At 37.3% G+C, this 20,996-nt stretch overlaps 2 long non-coding RNA genes across 6 annotated transcripts; one reads left to right on the forward strand and one right to left on the reverse strand.

The window, feature by feature from the left end:
- The first annotated feature begins 6,310 nt into the window (after positions 1–6,310).
- LOC310889298 lies at positions 6,311–19,557 on the forward strand. Of its 5 annotated transcripts, XR_014576499.1 has the most exons (8): positions 6,311–6,852; positions 7,780–7,889; positions 11,565–11,626; positions 12,848–12,913; positions 14,314–14,406; positions 14,727–14,882; positions 15,563–15,661; positions 15,757–19,557. It is a non-coding gene; the product is annotated as an uncharacterized lncRNA (long non-coding RNA). The 5 variants fall into 5 exon arrangements; XR_014576500.1 differs by lacking the exon at positions 11,565–11,626; XR_014576501.1 differs by lacking the exons at positions 11,565–11,626; positions 12,848–12,913 and adding an exon at positions 13,087–13,277.
- Positions 11,580–20,159, reverse strand: LOC310889301. The gene is made up of 3 exons (XR_014576506.1): positions 19,908–20,159; positions 18,449–18,562; positions 11,580–12,485 (listed from the first exon to the last, which is right to left on the reverse strand). It is a non-coding gene; the product is annotated as an uncharacterized lncRNA (long non-coding RNA).
- Between the last annotated feature and the right edge of the window lie 837 nt (positions 20,160–20,996).

Consider the following 20,996-nt stretch of genomic DNA (forward strand, 5'->3'; position numbering starts at 1 on the left):
GCCCATGTTGCACCATATGGTACTAGCTTGATCAAAAACAATAGTTACAAGAACTCTTGACTTGAGCTCCCATGTGTTTTATGTCCAAAACCAGGAAATCATACAAATTATGGCTGGGAAGACATAATAGGTTTATTGCCAAACCAATGCAGATCATTCCCTAAAGGGCATTTCCGTGTGCTTTCTGCATTCTAATTTAAATGACTTGAGCAACAGATCTCCCTGTTTTGAAGGCTGTTTCAGTTTTGTATAAATTTCACAGTCAAGAAGCTTTTCCCACTTTGCTCACAGTGATCCTACTATTCTTAAATATGCTCCATGTGTAATACTAAATAATTCTTTGAATTTTGGCATTTATGGCCTTCAAATATTTGGAGATATTTATTATGTCCTAAGCTAGGATAGTAAAATATATAAACACATAGTATCTTTTTTATGCACTTTCAGTATGCTGCTGATTAGTTTGACTACGTCTCCCCCCCGCCTTTTTTTATGAATTGCAATTCTGTTAACTGTTTGTAATTCTGAAGCTATAAAATTGAATAAACAACCTTACATATCTGAATAGTTTCTAGAAAAATAATTTCTCTCTTTTTGTATGAAGAATCTTCTGCCGATATGATCAAAACACCATATTAGGTTCTGTTTCGTTACATTAAATCCCACTTACTGCATTTGATGTTGGGTTGAGAACAGATTTAGAAGAGGCTAGCTTGTCATTACTGCTAACATGTTTTGTTTTTGTTTTTGTTTTTGTGTTTGTGTTTGTTTTTGTTTGGTTTTTTTTTTTTGTGGAAATGCAGAAATTTTTGTTGAAGGCTGTGCTTAAAAATAAACATTAAATAAATCTAAAAATACTTTAAAATATTTTGTGATAAGAGTAGCCTGACCAATTAAAGAAAAATGCCTTCGATGATCCAGTATTTTTTATGAAGAAGATAAGATTTATCTTGCCTCTTCAAAAATTCGTGGCTATTTTGAGTGATGGTTCTTTCTGGAACAGCTGATAGTCTTGATGCATAAACTAGAGGAAGTAGAGATCGGATAACACTCATTCTTCCTGTGGATTCACTCCAGACAACAACGCATAATACAACTGTTGTGACTGCGGTCCTGTTTTCAAGTTTGGCAGTAGGTTGACTGGTAAACTCTTGATTCTTTGTTCAGAAAAGTTATACGTACATACACGTATAGATAGGTGTACATGCACATATTTGCATGTATTTATATGTGATACCTATTATTTGTAGGCAAGTGCACATGGTTCTTCTATATTCACAGAAAGCAAAAGGTATTTGATGCTGTGTTCTATTTGGGACAGCATTTTTAAGAGTTTTTTTATTAATGTAAAAAATTGAACATGCTGCTTTTCTTCACAAGAAAGGTAAAAATGCAGCAAATTGTTAACTTTCTGGAATCTTGAGAGTACTTCTAGTTTTGAAAAATTGCAAACTGTGGCACATGCATTATTATTAGTATGAAAACTATCCAGCTGTTATGCATGTGTGTTTGTACTGGAAGCTATTGGGAAAAGCCAAATTGCGAAAAGAAAGCTTCAGCTACTGTCACTGCAGTCGTTCTCACTGTGGTTGTTGCTGCTGCACAGGTTCAGAGAAGTAGCTCCTTGAAACTGGTGGGTCAGTTCACAGCCAGGTGGTGCCATTGCTGGTTGAAAATGAATAATGTGGAATTAATCTGAAATCAAATGTCAATATGATTATTAACTTTATATAAGCACTGTAATAACCTTGGTCAGATGTGTTATGTAGGTATTGTGTAGTAAGCAGTCTTTTATTCTCAAAAGAACATTGTTCTCTAACCAAGTAGGCTGGGGAATTCCTGAGACCACAATAAATAGGTTGTCCTTTTTTTGACATTCTCTGGCATAAAACTGTGAGATTTCATGTTGTTAGGTGAAAAAGGAATAAGCTTTTGTGTACCAGACTAGGTATCTCTGCCATTCTAAAAAAAAAAAAAGGAGCTTCTGTTTAATTTTTCATATGTACGAATAAGTAGTTTCTTTTCATAGAAATTGTGTCTTCATTGGCAAAGATCTGAAAATGTTAGTGTTTTGAGAATTCTGAGACATAATTGATATGCTGAAAATCTGTTTTCAGTGTTTTCTATTACAGAATATGTTGTCAGTTTCTCTCAGCTAATGTAGATATACGTGATCTGATATCTTGCTTTTTAATCTGTCTTTCTCTGTGTTTCTCCAGATGAAAAAGTAGTATATTGTGTCCAGACCATATGTTTCTCTAGATATTGCAGTGTAACATTAGGAAAATTCAACTTAATATGTGACAAAAAAGATTATATTAAGACTAGAAATCTGTTTCCTTTCCTATAGCTGGGCCCAGCTCAGGTGCAGCTTTAGTCTCAGAAATATTCACTGGGCAGGCAATCAATCTTTCTGGCATTAACTTCTTGCATTCCCACACTGTCTGCAGCTCACACTACAGGACAGACAATGTTAAGTACTGTCAAGAACAGAACGAAAAGGAAGGACAGAAAGACAAAAGGAACTTATAATTTCTGTACTTTTGAGCAGTCAACATGCTGCTTATCTTTGAGTTCATACAGATTTTTAGGTGTTGTACAACCATCAATTAATGGGAGTAATGACTGAATTTTATTTCAGGTGAATATAGTGCTTCAGTACTCTGAGTGTCTGACAATTTTATGACCTGACAGAAATCCATTCTCCAGCTTTCTTAAGGAATAATATAATTCTTTGTAAATTATAAATTGCTGCTTAAAGAACATTATAATTGTTTCTGTACTGTGTATCTTTTCCCCTAAAAGCTGCCATTTCAGAATCATAAATTAGCCTGCCATGAATACCCGTAGGCTCTCTGTCAACTTATTTGGACAGCCAGATAAGTAGGTGAAAAAAATGACAGGAAAAAGATGAGTACCTGCTGCTGGATGTACAAATTAGTGACTGTTTAAAACCGACTTCAGAAAATTCTCTTCAAGCAACATACAGGGTTTCCTTAGAAACAAATCTGATATAGAACAGGATGTGATGTGAGCTAAGCTTTCTAGAGTAGTACACGTGAGTCTCTTTTTTTCTTTGTTGATATAAAATAAATCAGCATGTGTAAATCTCTGCTGATTTTTGACAATGCTTTACTGCACTTCTGTGGGGTAGCATGCAGCAAAATTGCATGCTGTAAATGTAACTTCTAGAGATGTAACAGGCTTGGGTGACTGTTTTCCAAGGTAAACCACTGCAGATATACACACATTGGTGTAGGAGACTAAGGGCTGGGGGGGGAGGGGGGGGGGAAGGGGAGGGCAGTGGAGAGTATTAAATTTGTAGAATGGCAACGTATATATAAAGTTAAAAAAATAAATGCCAAAACAATTTCAAAAAGTAATAACATTGTCCTTTTAAAAATCAAAGTGTTAAGCATCCAAAACATTGAGAATAAGAGAAAACATTCATCTTGTTTTTATGTATTTGTTTAAAGTGAGACATTTGAAGCCATGTTGTGTATGTGTATCAGAAAAGATAAGTAGTAGAGCAGATAGAAGTGCAGCTTTTAAAGAACATTTGGTTTTATATGTGTAATTTCACATCTCCTAACAGCTCTGAGAGAAAATTCACACACACACAAAAAGTTGTTGTTATTATTTTTATTGTTGTTATTGTTGTTGTTTTGTTGTTGTTGTTACTGGTGTTGGTATTATTTTATCTATTTATTCATCTGTTTTTCAAAGGCTTCAGTCCACATCACACCTACTTCTTTCTTTTGCTACGGTGCAGCTCTGTAACCAAGCAGTAGAGGGCATTCCTTCTTCAGGAGATGGCACTAGTTCCTTCAAAAGACTAGTGTTTTATTTAGCAGGTTAGTGTCGTCGGGTCCTTTTTGTTTTAGAAGTAGCCCGTTCCCATGTAGATGATGGAGACAGGATAAAAGGATAAAGTCTTTACTGAAATTTGCAATATGCTCCTTACGGTTGAGTAAACAGTTGCTAAAATGGTAAATATTTTAATTATTTCATGGAGTATTTTTGAATCCATGAGTTATCCAAGAACACTTGTTACTTAAATTCACTCAGCAATATTTTTCATAAGTTTAATTCTTTTCATGAAGTATTGGATATAGATCTAAAACTGAGTTGTTTCAGTTGGGTATGATTAGTCAGTAACTATAACCAAAGCATTTTTAATAGTACTTACAGCAAAGTGCTCATGTTGACAGCAGCACCTGCCTCATAGTATGCGAGCATGTTCAGATGGAATTGTTGGGGCCTGTATTAAAGTTCCAGCAGGTACATCTGTATTTTTACAGTCTTGTCATTGCCTTAATCCAGCCCTGTCATTAAATCAAATTAAATTTAGTGTGGTGCATGTCTTCTTCCTCTCCAATTTGGAAAATGCATTCTCCTATAGGGAAAATGAGTATTGGGGGCTGATTTATAACTCACTAGCGCTAATACCCAGTTCCCTAGCTCCTTTCCAATATTAGGAGATTCCCCCCTTTGTTCTGCTGTCCCCTGGAGACTGTGCAGTCAGATCCCCACCTTGATGAACCGTAGGGCTGCACCTCCTGAGAGAAAGGCTGATTGGCAGTGGCTGTGGATGGCCTTTCTGGCTCTGCTGAGTGCTGCTCTCACTGAATAGCTGACTACACGCTGGCTACTTTGGGAGTTTTTAGTGTTCCTTTGTTACAAGAAAATTGAGAGAGATTATTTTTATTTTTTATTTTTCCTTTTAAAATTGAGTTGACAAAATGGCTTCTGAATGTGGGCATTTGGTGTAGGCAAATCTGTTACAGGCATAGGTATAGGCAGATCTGTTATATTCCATATTTCATTTAAGAAGACATCTGTTGTAGCAATTTTAGCACCATCTGTGTTGCTGGATTGTGCAAAATTGCAGGTGAGACATGGAATAATACAGACAAAAAAAATCTTCCTATGTTTGTGCTTAGTATCATGAAACAATATTTGCTGTCAGAAATTATAATATTTACACTTCAAAACTGAGGCTGCATACTGCAATTTATTTGTAATATTGCATCTGAACATGTGAAAATAAAACTCCTTCCAATGACATTGGCCTATTGATTCACACCTGCTATTTTATAATCAACATCAACAGTGGCCATCAACAGTGCATGGCCTCACCATATATTAAAAAGAAACGCTAGGGATGAGTTATATTTGAGAAATGTAGGAGAAAGCCTGAAGAGACAAACAACAGAACAGGATCTGATAAACTGTTCCTCGGTTTGATAATTTCATTTGATGTTTGTTGAGTTATTGTTTTAATTTTACACCAATTTCTGTTTGGAAACAAACCAATGGTTACAATTTTGTGTAATAATCTTATTACAGTCTTCTGAGAATGACATTTTCCGGCTGCATTTCAGGAATTTTCTCCAACTGTGGTAAAAGGAATTTTATTGTTGGTATCTGTTTGCCTCCTCCCTCCTCCCCGCCCTTCCACCCTCCCTCCCCTGGAGCCATTAAACATTAATAAGTACAAAATAGCAATCAGTTATGAATGAGAGAAAAAGCTTTCATTCACTGGAAAAGGGAGAGCCCAACAGGTGGTGTCTCTGCAGCTGGCTATTACAAACCTTTGGAACAGTTACTGAAGATAATACCTGCTGCAAAACTCCTTTCTGTGTCACCGACCAACTGATTCACATAACATTTCCTGGCTACTTTCATATTAAATAAAAAAGTTTTGCTTGTGTAACCTTGACGCATTCAGTAATCTGACTGTGCAGAACAACACTTCCTATCTCTGAGGATGGCTGTGGGCAGAAGTGAATTTGGGCACATTCAGACTACAATTATGTGTGAAAGAACAAAATAATACTGGAAGGGATACATCATGACTATCTGCAACTGAGGAATTGTAAAGATGGTTTTGGGGATAGAAACTTTGTTATCTGCTACTTTGCAGGAATGGGTTTGCAAAGAGAATATCAAAGAATTGCCACCTCACCGTTAGAGTACAGTAGTGGGAATGAAGGTTATTCCCAGCTGAAAACTGGCGTTTGTGGAGAAGGCTCATTGGTTTTGAGGTGGAAAAGCACTTTATGGACACCTGTGGTAAGCCAATCTAATGTTTACTGCTTCCCCTCTGTTCCTAGCCACATGCTTCTTTACCATTTCCCTGTGCTGCCTTTGAGGGTGTTGAGCTCTGTGCTGAGCGTGATCCAACCCAGCAAATGCTAAGGTATTAGTCCTTAGCAAACAAAACAAAACAGAAACACCTTTTTGTTTGTTTTTAATGAGGAGGGGTAATTATGATTAGAGTTGGTTCAATGAAGAGTGCAATAAGCAGTTCTGGTGCAAAGGAAGGCGATGGGAGTGCAGAGCAAGTATTGGTGAGATGAGAGAGAGCAGGACCTCTGCGTAAAGTGAAGAGCTAGCAGATGGGTCATCTGTCACAGGCAACTTTCCCTCTCTGACTCACCGTCTAGAGTACAGGTTGTTAGGCTCCTTGTGTCTTCTGTACCAGATAACAAAGTGGGAAAAGCTGAAGGAGCATGGAAAGGTTGTTAGACCAGCTACTGCATTTGATGAGCTACAGGTGAATTAGATGAAGGAATGCAAATATTTATGGATCTTGGCAAGTTCTGGTGCCCTGTTGCTCAGCACTGGAAGTTTTGTACTTGAATGAAAACAATTTGCAGACAGCTTTCCCAGTGGAAGGACTCCCATAGGTCCCTATGATATTAAGTAATAAATCAGTGGGATTTTTAAGTACTTGTACTTTTGGATTTGTGCACAGAAGGGAGAATTTAATTTGAAGATAGGTCCGTGAAAGCTAGTGGATTGCAGTTGTTAAGCTCAAAAGCCAGAAAAGACGTCTGGGATGAGGAGGTAATTTAATGCAAGTGTCTTAGGTTCTGCGTGTTCTGCTTCAAACACTGATCTGTCTTCAGTCTCAATTGCAACATACTGTTTTTTCCTTTGAAGTAGGAAGATTGAAATCTTAACTGTGCATTTGGTTGCTTCACCAGTAAGCTTAGCACTTTGTAGAATCAAACCTTTAGATGGAAAATATTTAACAGAATTAACAATGAAATGGAAAATTCTCTGAATAAAATACTCCCAAGTCTGCTGTTAATGGTTTATCTTGTTGATAAGTAATGTTCTTTTTATGACAGCAGTTCTCAGCAGAAATGGAAAAGAATGGAAATCAGATTGCATACACCACAAAATACATAGAGTGGTTGTCTTTGGACTCAAAAGGTAGTAGGATCTTGAACTTGAAAAAAAAATGTGCTAATGCTGAAATAATGTTAACTCTCATGAATGTTAACCCACAAGAAAATCTCTGTTGTTGTCATGAGAAGTAGTGCATTCTCCATTGTATATATATATATATATTTATATTTTTTTAAAGGAAAAAATGACGCTGGCAAGCTTAGAACATTTGGTTTAAATATTAAACATCAAAGTGCACCATGAATTTTTAATAAGTCAATTAACAAAGAAATATCTCCATTTGTTTCTGTGCAAATGTGAGGGTAGTGCAAGGAGTTCAGCAGGCAGAATGTCAGTTGCAGTGAAAAAGGACAGCATTGTAAAGCAAATCTGTAGCTCTCATAAACATTATTAAATCCAAATAATACTTTGAAGAAAGGAAAGGCCTGGACTTTTTAAAACATCATAATTTTAGGAAATGCTTGGAAGATACAAGCTTTAAGGTTTTAAAGGTTCAGTAAAGGAAATTAGTGCCCCAACTTACATGTAACTACTTAAAAAAAAAATTGAAACAGTCTTATTTCTCTTATTTCTGGGCAGAACCTACCTCGCTGAGTTGCAGGACAGTGTATGAACGTGACATTCCAGGAATCAGTGGTTTCAGACTTGCAGTACTGTGGCAGGTGAAGGCAATCCAAAGGCTTTAAAATGTAAGAACACATCTCTTTCTCTTGTGAACATAGAACATGTAAAGAAAAATAATAAATTCTTGTTTATCCCTCTCTCCCTTCCTTCCCTCCTTCTCTCCTTCCTCCCTAAGTTGTGAAATTCAAGAGGTAGGAATGCATTCCATCCATAGAATGATTATTTGTGTCAGCAGTACATGTTGTCACAGCTTCCACTGAAGCCCCTGCTGCTATTCAGCATCTGAGATGAAATGTGGGACTAATGCAGCTTAGGTTTCCCCATTCTTTCTGTTGATGGTTTTCTGCTACAGAGGCAAGAAAGACTTATCCCATCACTAAATTCCAGCTCAAAATGAACTGTTACATTCGTTGGTTTTTAGTGTACTGGGAACATGAGACTACATTATTCCTACTGTCAAAACATGTTTGTGGTGGTTTATAACAATTTTTCTTCCCAACTAGGCATCTTCTAGTCTTAGCTTTGAACCCTTTTGTTCCCACTTTGTCTCAAGTACATATGTATACTCTCCACCTGTCCCAATGCCCTCTGAAAGCATCCCTTAAAATAAAAAGAACAATATGCCTTTTAGACTTAACTTTTTGGAGGCAATGGGACATTAACAACATTAATCAGCATAGCAGAATAATGCTAGAGCGTTTCCCTTCGTGAACACCCTGCATGAAATAGCCCTGAGAACAAGCTGTTCCATTTTGCTATTAGAGCACTGCTTTTTCTGGCACTTAATACCTCACTGTACTTCATTGTTATTTTACAAGACAATCTAAAATTGCCATGGTTCTGCTATATTAAAGCCATAAACTTAAGTGGAGGGCTTTGTGCTGTTGTTTTCTCCCCAAAGCAGTCGGTCTCTGACTTATTTCTCTCTGCACTCCTATCAGTCTGCTATTCATTATTTATGTAGCACTTCCATTTACACGGGAAGTCTACAGTGTTTACAATAAGATCTCAACAGATGCAGAGACAAGATCTTTTAAGTTTTAATGTTTTAATTCAAGTTAGCTTAAAACAAACAAGAATTGCTACTGTGGCCTCCTGTTGTAAACCTGTGTAAAGTTTGCAGAACCTAACTAGATGATTTTTGTGTGTTTATGTGTGTGTGTGTGTGGTGCCTATGGGAAGAAAGGGCTTTCCATTTCTTGTTCCTTCCTTTCAGATCCTGCTATTGAAATACAAATGAAACTAAGCACCTGGCTAAGATGTTCTAGAAAAATAACCGTGGTTTAAATGGCTGATCATTTCCTGTTACATTGATAGTTATGGCTGGAGGAGATTCTGGCAGAAATCAGTGCCATACCTCCTGTTAGTGTCCAATTGTAAATCATAGCTGAAACTACAACATTACTAGTATAACCAATGAAACACAGAACTGGAATGCAAAGAAAGGCATTCTATGATCAGGTAAATACTCTTAATGTAGCTTTCTATCCATCTAAAAGTATCCATGAGCTGGCTCCTCTTTTCTCAGATTTCTGCAGTTGATTTTTTTTAATATCATAGTTTTTTAATGTATTTACTTTTACTCTAGTTGTTCACAAAATAGGCTTTCTGTTACAATTTGTTTGGAGAAGTTGCTGAGAGTCAAACTCAGGAACTGATTTTGTTCTATCAGAGATTACTAGATATGCTGATATCAATAACCATGCAAGTTCTTTCTCTGAGCATTTAAGTAGTCTTCAAAGAAAATGCTAGAGTGCAGATTCTTCTGCCTGTGTGGGGAGCTCTTGATGTACATCTTTAATTAGAATTCATTCTTACAGCAGTTTGTCCCTGGTAAATCAGGTCTCCCTATATGAGAAACTCTTATTGACCTAGTTTTTCTGGATGTCTGTCTGTGTTTTTCTTAACCTCTGGAAATCTGTCGGTACCTGTTCTGTAGACCTTGTAGGTTTGTCCTGGCTTTCTGGTTGAAAAGTAGCTTTAATATCCGATTCCTCTGACTATGTCTCAGGTCTGTAAATCTCAGCTATGTATCAGCTGTAGACACATTTGATAATTTCACATGCAAGTTTTTGAAAATTTTCTGCAAGTTCAGGTACAAAGAGGTCAAAGTGAATTCATTCCAGAAGTTGAAGCTAATATGGGGGACATTTTTTTCTTCCTCCATCACAATCTTAGTCATTTAAAGCCTTGGATCAGGATTTAACTTTGATCACTTTTGTTAATTAATCCACCGGTGTTCACAGGAGAATCCCATCAAGCAGTCTGTATGTTTTAAACTGCCATGTTAGGTCTGCTGCAGTGGGAAGCAATAGAGAAACAGCATGTCCTTTAGCAGAGGAGATGAAGATTCCTTCAGGCTTGTTCTCCTAGCTCATTCCCTGAACAAATTCTTTTACTGGTATCAGTTGCTAGATAACTGAAATGAATGTGTTTGTCATCTATTTTACATGGTCTTGGGTCGTTTGTATGTATATGAGTGGCATATAGATGTATGTATGGATCATATGAACATATATATATATATATATGTGGCATTACTAGTTCTACAACCTTTTGAGATCTTGAGGACAAACACATGAATATAGTATGAATTGTTCCAAACTACCAACATCATTATTTTTCTTATATTTGAAAGAGTGGAGGAGCTCAGCCAAGTAACTTGCAAAACTCAGATAAGAAGTATTATATGATTTTATAGTAGAAATTCTAATTATTGCTGTTATTACTGTTATTACTTTATTATATTAAAAGACAAAAACAAACAAACAAACAAAAACATTATATGGGTGTTCTGACATCATTTCCAGGACTGGATGTGTCTTTTTAAGTAAAAGGCAAAAGGTAACATCGTTAAACAGAATATTGGAAATCAAGGCCCTGGTTTAACTAACTTATGAGGATACGCCCAACTTAATGTGTAGTCTCTATGCTTACTCAAATGTTAGTGTATTTGTATGCTTGTGAGATCTAGGCCTTACAAAGGGTTTCAAATAGTACTGGTTCTCATGTATTAAAGTAAATGTAAAGACGGGAAACAAACTTTTCTCACAGTTCAGTACAGGGTAAAAAGGGCTAACATGTTAGACTTTTTTTTCTTTTTTCCTTTTTTTCTTTCTCTTTTTTTTTTTTTTTCCCAGATTACTGCTATCTATGATACCAGTAAGAGAGACAAATTAAAATATGTTAAATTAAGATTGATGCTTGGCAGTTAAGTCAGAAATATTTCTGAATAGCTACAATTTACAGAAATAACACCTGTAAGCCAAAATATTTTTGTAGAGTATTAAAAAAAAACAGAAATAAAATATGGAATAAGACATTAGCTTTGGAGTTCTAAAGGCACTTCAAAGCCCTAGGCAATTTATTTTTAATTGGCTCTCCAAGGTAGAAAACAATACTATATAGAGACATCCCTTAACATATTGTCCTTCATCCCTACCTTGGACTTACTATCTGAAGGAGAGCTAGAGGAGAAGTAGAAATACAGTCTAGCTAAGAAAGTGGAAGATCAGTTGCCCAGCAAGCAAATAATTGCTGGGTGTCTTGAGAATTTGCTGTAAAAATCAAGTGTATTCTTTGTTCCATACTATGTCTTATTTGAAGCAAATAATGCTAATTCAGAAATAGTTCTTGGAAATCAAAAATACTTGCTGATATTGTTGCAAATAAGAAAAGTTTCAGAGAAGGTCTGCCCTTCACAAAATTATTAACATGACTAATAGTTGACTATATTTCAGATTACAAACAGTTACTTTCCTATAAGAAGTTTCTGTACTGTAAGCAATCAGGAGGCATGAAGGTGAGTCTATAGATGTTCAACTCCCCGAAAGCCATGTTCTAAGAATTATGTTACAGTGATTCTGCTTACAGAAGCTTTGGGCCGTAAAACAAAATCCCATTTTTCTGCCTGTAATAACACAGTTTAAATATCTGTGCTCCACATTGTTCCCGTACATTCTGGAGAGACAGAGTCTTTTTAAGAACCATAGCAACCATACCAATGTACAACTAGATGAGCTAAGTTATGCTATGTACTGCCAAAAGAAAGGGGAAGCCTACAAGTTGCTTACAGAGAGAGAATCACAATACAAATAAAGGAGGCACATTTTAGTACCAAATAGTGTCATGCGAATATAAACCTACAAATAAGAGATGGTAGAACACTGCTAACAGGTAAAATTGTATGAGTAACCGTAAATTTGGGGACACCATGAAAAAGATACCATATGAACTAGAAAGCCATTTTGAAGTATATTTATATACTTATATATATATACTTATATATTATTATACTTATATACTTAAGTACCCAATAGAAAGTTTTAGTTTAGTTCCAAATGCAAGAAGAGTGGCTATCATGAAGCACTGTGAAGCATGTGATCTCAGTTGAAAATGAGTGTTCAGTTATTCCCTTTCTCATAGCTCTATAGAATGCAATACTGGTGGATAAGATCATTTTTAAGGTTGAAGATGAAGTGAAGACAAGTAAGGAGGAAATCTTGATCCAGCTGATTGTGACGGGTAACCTTGTTGACTTTAGCAGACACAGTCCTTCATTTTTATTAAAAAAATAGAATAAAGAAATCAGCACTGACGAAGCACTGCTATTCAGGCACAGTGAGTTAATTCACCTTCAGGCGGTACAGCATAATTATTTTCTGTTCAGGACAAAAGAAATATAATATTGAAAATCAGTTTTCCTCTTAAAAGCAATAAATAAATAAATAAATAAATAAAAGGATATCCATGCAGAAATGAACTATCAGATGCAAGAAGTCATGATAAGAGTATATGTATTCATTCTGTATATAATACTTATTCCAAAGATTTCCTAGTCCTAACATTCTCATTCATTGATTAGTCCATTTTTCCCATGCATCTCAATCTGAGTGGTTATTGTTTTACAACAGTGCAATTTACCAAGAAGATTCTGTTTAGACTCAGTGTTATGTTTTTGTTTTTGTTTTCTCTACTTATGACAAGTATTCCCTTTTTAATGCACTTTACTTGTTTTTTATAGTTTTCTCCAGGTTGTAAAGCTTTCTCACAAAACATTCCTGCTAAAGTGAATGGAGCTGCTCCCTAAGTAAGCAGACTAAAATCAGCATTCAGAAATGCCTATTCAGACATATATTTAACAGTCCTGCATACTAAAATTGTGATTATATTGTGACTATCTTGTGATTATGAAGTTATAATCTGTTTATATAAAGTTAGCAGATGAGAATTGCACAATTCTACTCTGTTCTTACTCTGTAGTTTTGTTACACATAATGGGAGTGATAAACTGGGATGCTGAAAGTAAAGAGGATGCCAAGTACTGTTTTACTCCTTCATAAAATCCTGGAATACAAGAGTGCTCATCTTATTCCATTTCCTTTCTTCCTTTAAAAATGTTTCCTCCAAAGTAGGAGGGCAGTCTTATCCCATCACAGATGTATACTGACTTTGTAAGTAAATTTTAGTCCTTTTTCTTATATGTCTGAAATAATATGCTGATAGCAACGTGTCTGAGTTTTCATTGCTTAGAAGGGGAGATGAAACATCATAAGAGCATCCTGGAGTCTCTACCTCTCTCCTGTAGCAAATGAACACCCAAACACAAAGATTATCCAGCAGTCACTTAGGAACGGAATGAATCCAGAGGAAAAGATGTGAGCAGGAGAGAACATATAGAAGCACACAGTAATGTTGCTAACAAAGCAAAATTCTGTCCATGGGAAAATAGCATTAACCACAACTCCACTCATAGCTACAAATTCCTCTTAGACACGTTGTCTAGATAATATTTTATATATTTTAAACTTTTTGTGATATTTAAAATGTTGATCTTCTCAAGCAAGCAATACTTTAGTTTATATATCAGGATATTAATGATCTCTTTCAACTATGTCTTTTGCTTTGGAATTCTTGTGGAAAAAAGAATTAGAATTTTAGAAGTAGAATTAGAATTGTGTTTTCTAAAAAGAAAAAGAGCATATAACCCATATTAGGTTTTAGTTGCTGAAAATGATCATTCTTAGTTTTAGAATAGTGGGCTTCATCTACAGCGGGCAGAATGATATCCTCTTGTCTTAGCATCTCTGCTTTACAATTTTCAAAAGTGACAGTGTTGGCTTAATAAATCATAGAATAGATTGTGTTGGAAGGGACCTTAAAGATCATTTAGTTCCAACCCCGTGCCATGGGCAGGGTTGCCACACACTAGATCAGGTTGCCCAGGGCCCCATCCGAACTGGTCCTGAACAGGGATGAGGCATTTCTGGGCAACTTGTTCCAGTGCCTCACCACCCTCTGAGTGAAGAATGTCCATCTAACCTCTAATCCAAATCTCCCCTCTTTTAGTTTAAAACCATTCCCCCTTGTTCTGTCATTATCTGACTGAGCAAAACGTTTCTTGTCCATAACACAACGTCATGCATCCAAAATCCAAGTGTTTGCCTTCCAGTGCAAAGGTTCACATTTATTCTCTTCTTTCCCTTTGAGATTAGGGATATTCTTGGTTGAAAAAAAAAGTCATTTCCAGAGCTGCACGGGGAAGCTTCTACAACAGCTGCCTGCACTGTATTTGTACTGTGGGTAAGTATGGGAGTTTGAACAAATATTGTAATTAGGAACATAATAGCACATTTTGATTGCTTTAATAAATAACACCAACATGAATCTTTTCTTACTGGTGACACTAATGATCATTAATGGCCAAGGCTGTTATCTTTACAGTATGAATTCTTAGCTGAAAAGTGCAAGTTTTTGAATACAAGACATGCCATTATTGAAACAGAAAATAAATGCCAAACTTTCGGCATTTATCTCATTAGTTTATTATCATAAACTATGAAATATAAACAGAAATAACAGGAATGGCTCTAAACCTTTTGTTTGCTCTGTTTTTTTTCAAGCAAAAATAATAGGAAGCCACATGCTTCCACACAGGTGGATTTCTTACAACAACATTTACTAATTACATGCAGACCTGCTACCTTGGTGCTCCAGGTATCTCAGATTTCTAAAGCACACAGAGCAAGTACCAGAAGAGGTTTCTCACCTTCCAGAAGGTATGGTATCCAGTGCTGGTACTACAGGCTTGGTAGTGCAAGAAATACAGACAGCTTTGCAGGGGACTTGTATTAAATGCTGTCTTTAGCTATCTCAGTTATATAAAGGGCCATGTGTTCCTTTGGGCTGGGCTTTGAAAGCTATAATGATGGTAGGAAATACTTTCCCCTGCATTGTGTGCTACTTTTTGAAGCACCTGCAGGCCTTAACAACAGATTTGGAGGAACAATGTCTATTTTAGATAATTTTCCTTTGGAAATGGTCACTTGCATGCCTGTTACTGTTTTCCAGCAGGAACTTTTGAAAGTATTGAATCAATTTCAACCATATTTGAAATAATTTTTCCATAGATTTAACTTGTGGAGAATAACTGATTAAAGGCTGAAGGTGTATTTATCTCAATTAAATCCATCCAGAAGGCCCTGTGCAGATCATATCAGCCACCAAAAGACTTCCAGTTTAGATACCAAAATACTCTCCAAAGGCAATAAAGTTGTTATTGTAAGACACTTTGTTGGTCTGCTGTTCTGTGCTGTTCATGGAGCTACTTGCTTTTCTGTGGTATTCGTCCCCTTGACTTGAAAAGGACGTTTGAAACACTAAAATGCATTGTTGTCATTAAATATGCAGCATTCTACAAATGAAGTCTTATGGATTCTCTTTGGATAATGCTTTACAGATACTTTATAAAAGCATGTGGAATGATGTGTGTTCTGGCTTCTTTTCATCGGCAAAATCATCCAGCTGTGGACTATTGGAATCACACTTGAACCGTCTGGTAAGAATTGGGACATAGAGCACGCTGGTGTTAGTCTGTGTCATCGGCTGTGCTCTGTTTCCCAATTGGTATGAATAATGAATGGTTTCTTGTAGAACCTGTGTTTGGAAACTTTCTTGCACCTTTGCCAGAACATATTGCTCTCTCTTATCTCATCATGTATGGACATTCATAGACTCGTGAAGCAACATCACCATCTCCAGTTTTCTGCTATCTTTTGTCAGGTTATCAGTTCATCAGTAAGACAGCTACAATCAATTTGTATGGAGACATTCAGCTCTAGTGTATAAAACACCTCTGTCAGCTTACAGGAATAAAGTATATTTGCAATTATGTGTTGTATGCTCCATTATCAGTCATAATTTCAAATGCTTGCTGGAACACATGAATAAATCTTTCCACTGGTGCATTTGTTGTAGGGGTGGAGAGTGATGGAGCGTATCTGACACCATTTCTCTTTGTAAACAATTGAAACTCTTCAGATATTGACTGAAATCCATGTTGACTTGAAAATTGTTCAGGATCTCCATTCTTCTGTAACTGTAGTCACAATTTCAATGTCTACACTGAATTAGTCATATAGAATACTTCAACTAATTTAGAATGGGCTTCTGTGGATTCAAAGTCATCTGTGGCACTTCAGAAGATGATGACCATGCTTTTTGAATGATCTGCATATTTTCTGTGTGTGCTTTGTTATTTCTTTTGTTTGTTTGTTTGTTTTTTCATGTAACAGTCATAGGTATTGTGATGAAAATAGTATTTAGGTGTTGCCAATATCTTCTGTTTAACTTTCTGTTTATATGATAATATTGAAAATTACTGAGATTTTTTGCAAAACTTGCTGTTTATATGATGATGTTCAGTACCAGTTTTAGGGCTAAATTAAACTTAGTATGAGTGTCTTACTTTGCATGCTACACGGTAGTTATTCCTCTAAACTCTTCCAAGCTGACAATATTTCAATTTTACTTAATTTAGTAACAGAGAAACAGTTCGTGGCTGAGTGAAATGAGAAAACTTGGCTACACACTACTATTAGGAAGGCCTATTTATATTTAGGAAGGCCTTTTTATAATAGGATTGGAGGTTATTCTACTAATAAAGTAGTTTCTAGCTTAAGGACTTTTACCTGATACATTACTGACAGTTGTATACTTTGATCAGCTTACAAAGTGACAAGTACTTCTATTACACTTTGGATTTCAAACAGTAACCAGAATAATATTTAGTGAAATAAGCTTCAGAATTAGATTTATTGCCACAGAGCCCAAGTTCTGCTACCTTTGTGTTCTCTAATTTGAAATTTGGGGAACATTTTTAATTTTTTTTTTCTGTATTCAAACTAACATTTGCAAGAATGTTCATTTCTGTACTTTTGCTGAGCAAGTCAAAAGTCAGTAATACTGAATCTGCTATATATGATTGATTAACAATAGTCTATAAAGCAGCAGATATTTTAGCCCCTGTTTACACTGTTTTTCTTATAGTTAACTTGGAAATACCTTGTGCTCACTACAGCATAGAATCTGATTGTCAAAGGCCATGAAACCTGACTTTAAGTAAATGCTGCTGAGAAGATCTCCCTCTAAGGACTTTGACCCCTGTGCAGAGAAGCAAAGAGTATTAATTATTTAAGTCAAGTGGTTTAAGACCTTTTGCCCTATGTTGACAGAGATTACAGAATTGGAAATGTACTTTCTGCCCAGTTTAAAGAGAACCAATGAATGACATGTAAAGGGGAATAAATTTCCTTCTATAAACTTCCAGGTGAGGAGTAGATAGACAGGAGGTTTTGATAACTGCCTTAACCCACAAAGCTGAGCACATCTATCAGAATTACTTCTTTTAACTTCCTTAACTTGTATTATTAATTTAATACAAGTAGTCTGTATTCAGACTGTACAAGTCAAGCGAAACATTTTGGCTCTAAATAGGTTGATCAGGTAAGCAGTTAGGGTTTTATTCACACGGATCATATAAGTTGCCTAAGAGGCAGCCCCATAGCAGGTTGACTATATAATAACCTGTCTTAGTACTCACTTGGATTGAAATTTGGTGAACAACCTGGCAACTCAGTTTCCATGGACCTGCTAATGGGAGATGATACTGGCTTCTGGCTTCTCACAGTATTTCATGTGTTTTGGTACAAGCTGGAGTTTGGGAGGGGACTAAACCTGCAGTGCTATTGTCTGGGCCTGTCAGCATGTACTTTCCCACAATGCAAGCCATTCAATAAGGCCTTTCTTGGGATACTTCCAAGTACTCTTGGTATTGATTCAGTGGTGCTTTTTTTTTTTTTCTTTGATTTAGTAGTCTGCCTTGGCTCAAAAACATACACTCTAATACCTTACTCTGTTTTCCATGCAGAAACAGAACAGACAATTATTGTAACACAAGAATTATGTGCTCTTCACAGCTAAGAGGAGATTAATGTACTCAGGCTTTGAAAACCTCAGCAAATATTCCTATTAGATCTTTAGGGGTCATCTCAGTCAGGCATGGCTTCTCCTTTCTCTTTCTCTGCTCCTCAGGAGAAGCAACAGTACTTTTATTTCTACCATAGCATATCTTTCATAACAGCAATAGGGACTGCTATAAAGCTTTCACCTTAAAATTTATGATTGGGAATGAAGTAATCAAATAAACAACAGTGATCCCTTGGAGAACATAATTTCTGATTAGTACTTTGTTTGCACTGGGCAAACCAACAATCCAACAGGGACACTTGAGTTCATTCACTCCATTTTCATGCCCAACTTTTCTAAAGAAAAATGAGGCACTCACAGCTTAGAAGTTTTACACGTTGTAGGACTCACGTTCTTCATGTCTGGCAGAGAAGAGTCTTTTGATATTTGCAGTGGTTTCTTTCCATGTTTCTTTACAGGTTAATCAATGTAGCTGAAACAAGTATAACAGTGAAGCATATGTGACATAGGAAAGCATTGTTCCCTTAGGAAGTTAAGATGATTGATACAGAAGAAAACTGGATTGCTGGTGACTGAGTACATGCTCTAACAATAAAATCCATAGGTTAAAAAAAAAAAAAAGAAGAAAAAAAAGAAAGCACTTTCAAGGATTTAAATGGAATCATATGGACACTTTGAATATAATAAGGCTTAAGTGCCACTGTCAATGCTTGACAATCTGCTGCTTCTACAAGCAGCTTTGGTCTTTTTTTTTTTCTTTTTTTTTTTTTAACATTGTCTGGAGAATTATTCCTTCAATAATTCCTTCCTTTTTTTCTGTGCAAGTTATTTTATAATATCCTGTTCTAACTGTGTGCTTACAATAGCTAACGGTTGTGTACCGTGCACTTTTTTTCTCTTCTTTTAAAATGATTATGTAACATTTTAATTCTGAGGGGCAGAAACTGTTTATTCCTGTGATCATAGAGCAACTCTTGTAATAGGAACCACAACCTTATTTGTCATGAAAATTATTGTTAATATGCTATTCAAATGTTTATCATAAATAGTACTTATCACAGAATCAGAGAATGGATGAGTTTGGAAGGGACCTCTGAAGATCACCTAATCCAACCCCCCGCCAAGCAGGATCACCCAGAGCATGTCACACAGGATAGCATCCAGGTGGGTTTTGAGTATCTCCAGAGAATGAGATTCCACAACCTCTCCAGGCAACCTGTGCCAGTGCTCTGTCACCCTCACAGTAAAGAAGTGCCCCCTCACATTCAGCTGGAACATCCTTTGCTTCAGTTTGTACCTGTTGCCTCTCATCCTGTCACTGGGCACAACTGAAAAGAGACTGGCTCCATCCTCTCAGTACCCTCCCATCAGATATTTATATGCATTGCTGAGGTCTACCCTCAGCCTTCTCTTTTCCAGGCTAAACAGGCCCAGCTCTCTCAGCCTGTCCTCATATGAGAGGTACTCCATTCCTCTCATCATCTTCACAGCCCTCCTCTGGACTCGCTCCAGTAGCTCCATGTCCCTCTTCTACTGGGGAGCCCAGAACTGGACACAATACCCCAGCTGTGGCCTCACCAGGTCTGAGCAGTGGGGGAGGATCACCTCCCTTGACCTGCTGGCAACACTCTTCTGAATGCAGCCCAGGATACCGCTGGCCTTCTTGGCCACAAGGGCACATTGCTGGCTCATGGTCAGCCTGCTGTCCACCAGGACCCCCAGTTCCCTCTCTGCTGAGCTGCTCTCCAGCAGGCCAGCCCCCAGCCTGTGCTGGTGCTTGGGGTTATTCCTCCCTAGGTGCAGGACCCGCCACTTGCCTTTGTTGACCTTCATGAGGTTCCTCTTGGCCCATCCCTCCAGCCTTCCCTCTGAATGGCAGCACGACCCTCTGGGGTATCAGCCACTCCTCCCAGCTTTGTGTTGTCAGCAAACTTGCTGAGGGTGCACTCCGTTCCATTCTCCAGGTTGTTGACGAGTAAGTTGAGCAAGACTGGACTCAGTACTGACCCCTGGGGGACACTACTAGCTTCTGACCTTCAACTAGACTCAGAACACTGAGTACAACCCTCTCTGAGTTCTGCCAGCCAGCCAATTGTCAATCCACCTCACTGTCCACTCATATAGGCCTCACTTCCTGAGCTATGAGGATGTTATGGGATACAGTGTCAAAAACCTTGCTGAAGTCAAGGTAGACCACATCCACTGCTCTCCCCTCATCTACCCAGCTAGTCATCCCATCGCAGGAGGCTATCAGATTGGTCAAACATGATTTCCCCTTGGTGAATCCATGCTGACTACTCCTGATCACTTTCTTATCCTTCAGATGCATGGAGATGATTCCAGGATGAGCTGCTCCATCACCTTTCCAGGGATGGAGGTGAGGCTTACTGGCCTGTAGTTGCCTGGGTCCTTCTTCTTGCCATTTTTGAAGACTGGCATGATGCTGGCTTTCTTCCAGTCTTCAGGCATCTCTCACTTGTTCTCCACAACCTTTCAAACATGATGGAGAGTGGTCTAGAAATAACATCATTCAGCTCCCTCAGTACCCATCAGTGCATTCCGTCAGGGCCATGGACTTGTGGATGTCAAATTTCCTTAAATGATCTCTGACACGATCCTCCTTGACCAAGGGAAAGTCCTCCTTTCTCTGGACTTTCTATCTTGTCTCCAGGGTCTGAGATTCCTGAGGGCTTGTCTTACCAGTCAAGATTGAAGCAAAAAGGCGTTTAGCAACTCTACCTTCTATGTATCCTTTGTCACCAGGGCACCCACCCCATTCAGCAGCTAAACCACTGGATAGCTGTGACATGACAGCTCTTCCAAATTCTTGCTAAATTGTAAGGATGAGCTGTAGAGTTCAGATCTGTATTTTTCTGAGACATGGGTAATTTCTGTTTTTGCTCCTG

This window comes from Anser anser (assembly GCF_964211835.1).
Source record: "Anser anser genome assembly, chromosome: Z".
NCBI lineage: Eukaryota > Metazoa > Chordata > Aves > Anseriformes > Anatidae > Anser > Anser anser.